The sequence below is a fragment of the Pinus tabuliformis genome, chromosome 5_2 (genome assembly GCF_031772625.1).
Source record: "Pinus tabuliformis cultivar Carrire ecotype Pingquan chromosome 5_2, CPIR1, whole genome shotgun sequence".
In the NCBI taxonomy this organism is placed as follows: Eukaryota; Viridiplantae; Streptophyta; class Pinopsida; order Pinales; family Pinaceae; genus Pinus; species Pinus tabuliformis.
This window is the reverse complement of record NC_142306.1, coordinates 628,272,875-628,278,699: the sequence shown is the minus strand read 5'-3', so window position 1 is coordinate 628,278,699 and position 5,825 is coordinate 628,272,875. Positions and strand designations below refer to the sequence as shown.

The 5,825-nt window shown below is 36.8% G+C and overlaps 1 pseudogene; it reads right to left on the bottom strand.

Moving 5' to 3' along the window:
- Window positions 1-2,374: 2,374 nt before the first annotated feature.
- On the bottom strand, window positions 2,375-3,431 carry LOC149160609 (UDP-sulfoquinovose synthase, chloroplastic pseudogene; annotated as a pseudogene).
- Window positions 3,432-5,825: the final 2,394 nt, after the last annotated feature.

The following is a 5,825-nucleotide window of genomic DNA, read 5'->3' as shown; positions in this document are numbered from 1 at the left end:
ATCATGATCCTGACACTTTTGCAGAAGCTTCAGGCCATCCACATTGGGAAGCAGCTATGAATGAAGAATATCATTCATTGATGACAAATGATACATGGGATCTTGTTCCTCTACCAAAGGGACGCAAACTTGTTAGATGTAAATGGGTTTACAGAACCAAGTATGGACCAAATGGGAAAGTTGATAAACATAAAGCTCGTCTCGTTGCTAAGGGCTTTTCACAGGTTGAAGGCATTGACTACACTGAAACCTTTTCTCCTGTTGCCAAAATGAACTCCATCCGCCTTGTTCTTTCCCTTGCTGCCTCTTTAAAATGGGAAGTCCATCAGATGGATGTTAAATCTGCCTTCTTGCATGGGGACTTGCAGGAAGAAATCTATATGGAACAACCCATTGGCTTCATACAAACAGACTCCAGCCTTGTTTGTCGACTTAAGAAATCCCTTTATGGCCTCAAGCAAGCTCCTCGGGCTTGGTATGCCAAAATGGATAGCTTTCTTTTAGAATCTGGCTTTTCTAGGTGTCATTCTGACAATACTGTCTACACCAAGAAAGAGGGCAACTCTCTTATCATCCTTGTTCTTTATGTTGATGATCTTATTCTTACTGGTAGTGATCCCAACCTTATAAACCATGTGAAGTCCAGCCTTAAAAAGAAATTTGAAATGACAGACTTAGGACATTTACACTATTTTCTCGGTCTTCAAGTCTTGCAATCCCAAGAGGGTATTTTCCTTTCCCAGTCCAAGTATGCGTGTGATATTCTTCGTCATTTTCACATGGAAGACTCTAAGCCAGCCCCTTCTCCCTTTCAGTCTGGAGTCAAACTTTCAGTCTCTTGTACCTCTCCTGAAGTTGATGCTACCTTATACCGTCAACTTGTAGGAAAACTCCTGTATTTAACCCATACTCGTCCTGATCTTTCCTTTGCTGTTGGCCTTGTTGCGCGTTTTATGCAAAACCCCCGTGAAAGTCATTGGAAAGCAGCTAAAAGAATACTTCATTATGTTCGAGGTACAGTACAATTTGGGATTCATTATAGTGCCAAAGCAGCTCCTCTGTTAGTTGGTTTCACTGATTCTGATTGGGCTGGTGACCCTGATGATCGGAAGTCTACTGCCGGTTATGTCTTCACTCTTGGTTCAGGACCTATTACATGGGCTTGTAAGAAACAGGTTGCCATTTCTCTTTCGTCAGCAGAAGCAGAGTATCGTGGTGCCGTGGAAGCAAGTAAGGAAGCCTTGTGGCTTCGTCAGATCCTATCAGAGTTTGGCTTTGAGCAGCAGCATTCAACCACACTTTGGTGTGATAATCAAAGTGCCATTCAGCTATGCAAAGATCCAGTTCAGCATCAGCGCAGCAAACACATTGAACTACACATGCACTTCATCAGAAAGCTCATTCATGACCATGTTCTTGAAGTGCAATATTGTCCAACAGATGATCAGGTTGCAGACATCTTCACAAAGGCTCTCACAGAGGCGAAGTTCACTAAACTTCGATATATGCTTGGAGTTCAGGAAGTTGTCACTAAGGGGGGATAGGCTCTAGTGCCTCCTTCCTTCTCCTATTGTGTCATATTTGTAAATCCTTCAATCCTATCCCAAGTTGTTCTTAAGGGGGGATGTTAGGATATTCCGACACATAGGATATAGTTAAGTTCAACTTGGTCTAGTATAGAGTTAGGTTAGAGTTAGGTAAAGTGTGTTTCTTTACCGTTGTACATTTTGTAACTTACAATCCGACGGTCACGATATGTAGTGATCCGACGGTTCACTCTCACCTCGGTATTACCGACACTTGATCCGTGGCTTGACACCCGATTGGTCCATGAGTTCTATTTAAAGTGCATGGAGGGTCATTGTTCGGGTAATCCGTGCATGAGAGAAGCTTATGTAAATTTTCATTCTTTGATTAATAAATTGCCTGTAGTACCCACGTTGGGACAGGCCGTGGACTGTTTCCCTCCTTGCACTCTGAGGGTTTTAACCACGTCAAAAATACTGGTGTATTGATTTGAGATCTGGTTGTGAGCGGTGTCCTTTTTGGTATTCTTTCTGTGGAACTTACCCTGTAAATTCCTACAGATCCTTGATACCAACTTCACCATGATTTATTTCTATTCTATACATGATACTATTTTTCAAGGGTGACTTGGAGCTCCACCTCCTATGGAAGACACATCTAATATATGTTTGCAACCTAAAGAGTTGTAAAAATCAATACCCTAAATTTTTTATTTAAAAAACTAAGGATTCCAACATGGGCATGCATCGCTTAACTGTGAATCTAGATTTTGAAATACTTTTCATAAGTTTTAACCCGACTATTTACCAAAAATAAACTAGTGGAGTTTTAAGTGACATGAAGGTACCTAACCACCCTTGCTATAAACTATGAGAGGATGTCCAATAGTTTCTCACACACAAAAGAAATTCAATGTGATCCCAAATACACCATCATAGTCCACCCTACTAATTATTTCTTCGTGTTCTATATTTTCTAGAGTTATGACTCCATAAAACACCCCTTGATTTAGGTATGTAGCCCTTAGTCCCCAAGCCTTGCAAGCAAAAGCTATGTTTTAAGAATCGTGCAATTTCCTCAGATGATAAAAGGAACTTTCTTACTTTGGGTATGGTAGTGTGTCTGTCCTACCATTATGAGTAATGGTAATGTACCCTTCCTCAATATCAAGATTCTTCCATCGTACCCATTTTAAACAAATAACATTCTAGGCTAGACTTTTTGATAGCAAAAAGCACATTCATGATTCCAATCACATTGCTATGTGGATAATAGACTACTCTTCCTCCATCTATCATGGAATAAGGAGAAGACCTCTGTTCTTCAAAGTGTAAAACTGCCTCAAGTTCAAAGGAATTGAAAGCCTCTACAAGGAAATCAAAATCAAAAACATCTCTCACAAAGAGGTCAAGATGTATGCTAGAGACTTGCTTCCATCTCTTTATTCTCTTATGAATTGAGACAATGGGAGTTAGAGAGTCAATCCTGAGTTGTTGGTCAAACAACCTGCAGACAAGGCTATCAACAATGGCAACTTGGTATCCTCTATTTGAGAGATGAAAATTTGTCACCCATCCACGGTAACCATCCCCTCCTACAACCATTAATTTCTTCCCTTTACCTCCCCCTTCCATGGCAGGGGATGTTGTTTTCACTTATTTCTCCTTCACAGCAACAACCCTCAGGAAAAATCTGGCAACATTTCTTCTATTTCACTGTCTTTTAAACAAAAATAAAGATACAAACCTACCACATCCAAACAAGGCCTCTTGATTCCAAAATGAAATAGAACGATGCCCTATTTTAAAAATAGAAAGCATTAGGATAGTGTTATTAGCATCTACACGAGGCTTAATACAAGCCATTGAATTGAAACAAGAAGCATTCGTCTCTGTCTGTGACATGGATTCACAGTTGAAAGCTAGTATGTACCTAACCTAATATAGAAATTGTATGTTAGCCCTAAACTCTGCCACATGTGAGAATTAGTACATATAGAAAATATAATCACAGTCATTTTACACAGAGGATCTAGATGACAGAGGTGCATATGATTATTTGGAGCCATATTGGTCCTCCATATGTGTTTATTTTGAGTAATCTGGAACAGACCAAAAATTTCCCCCCTGGCCTGATAGAGAATCTTCGAAAGAAAATTGAGACATAATGTTTACTAAATAAACAAAAAATGATAAAAGCTATGGTTTGGCCCTAGGGAAGCTAAACATCAGCTACTCATAACTGCAATTTCTAGCCTAAATATTAGCCAAATCCTTCATTCTCGAAATTACTGAATGAATATTTTAAACATTGTAAGACAAGTAACAACATTTTTTTAACCTATTCCTGTACAAAATAACAAAATCCCAACTAAGAATCTTACAGGTGAAGAAAATCCAAAGAAGATTTCACCGTATTGAATGAAAATGAGGTCCTCCCATAATCACCTATGAGCAAGAATCCATGTTAACAAAGGAATATGATTTTCTCTGAAAAGTTGATAAGAGTTAGAAACCATATAAAGCACTATGATACTCCAGTAACATCAGGAATAAACGTTTAGTGGTAGGAAATGGTTGAAACTGATGCAATGCAAGATGAGGGAGGGAAAACTTCCTTAGCCACGCAAAGAAAAATGAGGGAGGGAAGTTTTATTAAAATAAATAAATTAAAATAATATTAAAAATTATAAAATATAATTTGTAAGGTTAAACTATGTACAATTTGTATAAAAAAAATGGTCCAACATCAATAATAGCTAGTCAAATAAAAAAATGAATGTGGAGATAATAAAAGTATTATTATTATTTAATCATCTTAGGTCTATTTTAACTCTAGATTTATCAAGTGTTGAGAGCGATCAAATCACTTTTCACTCTGAAAAGGTTTGCACCTCAATATATTTGATCCTTCTAGGCTCTTGATATATTTTGAGTTAATATCAATCTTGGCTAGTGTGAGTATTAATTATAATTATAAATATTTATTTTATTTTTATTTTTATTTGTATGTAATTTGACCTAATCAAAATGTTTACATAGCATAAAAGGGTAGGACATTACAATATCTCTTTCCTACTAGGCTAGATAGGTTTATGTATCTTTCCATTTCAACAAAAGGAGGTCACTTGACATAGAAGCTATATGTAATGATCAAGGGCTATAGAGTGATAATGTTGGCCTAAGGGCATCAATAAAAACTATAGAATACCCCTCTAATAAAATAAAGTATGTTGGTATAAGGAGGGAAAGGGGACATGAGGTCTACACATAAGGGAAATATCCACTAACCCTTAAGGAGGTGATAAATATCCTCAAATCTATGAATAATGTTATCAATAAACTCAAGTATTTGTAGGTAGCCCATTATTTTTGAAGAACTTCACTTAGAGCTCAAAATATCCTATTTGAATCTAGTCATATTTTAGAATCCCTCCACATGTGTTGTTAAGAGACACAAAGAAAGAAGAGGTAGAGATACCACATTCCTCTAGGGTATAAGATAATATGATTGCCCCCTAACATTGACATGAAGAACATTATGATCTAACAGCAGAAGAGCTAGATAACCATCTCATGGACTTAGATCAAGTAAAATGAACAAGTATTTTTTTCCTGGAGCATCCACTTGAGGTATAAAAATGGAAAGATGATGTCAAATGTAGAATTTTCTTGAAATTATGCAAGTACTATAGTGAACAATTTGAAAAGTGAAAACTAGTTTCTTTTCACTAAAACACGGAATGTATGTACTTCAAATGTGCAATGGAATAGAAACAGAAATAACAACAATCACACAATTCAAAACACAATTTTCTTTCTAGGGAACCCAACTGGGAAAACCCTCTACTTTCTTGACAATTTTATTGAAGAAAAAATACTTAGTAATAGATCTCTTACAAAATAATTGTTTCAATTAGAAAACACACTTGTTTTCCCTGCTTGTTCTAAGCATGAAACCCTTGCAATATTATTGATCTTTGTTTCCCTCTACCAATTTGTGCACAAGCTTCTCTTGCACACTCTTCCTCTCACAAGATCCAGGCACAACCCTGTGCAACCTTCTCATAAACCTATGAGCTCTATTATCTTGTCTTACCAACTCATGCTCACAATACAATGATGAAATTGTGATTTTGTTCCTCCTTATAAGCACTTCGATTAGGCTATTAATAGCAAGTTCTATTTGAGGAAAGTCAAAATATTGATTGACTAGTTAACAAAATATCACTGATTATGTTAACTCTTCCTTCTTATAATTTAGGATTCTAACTCAGTCAACTCATCCTTTAGATAAAA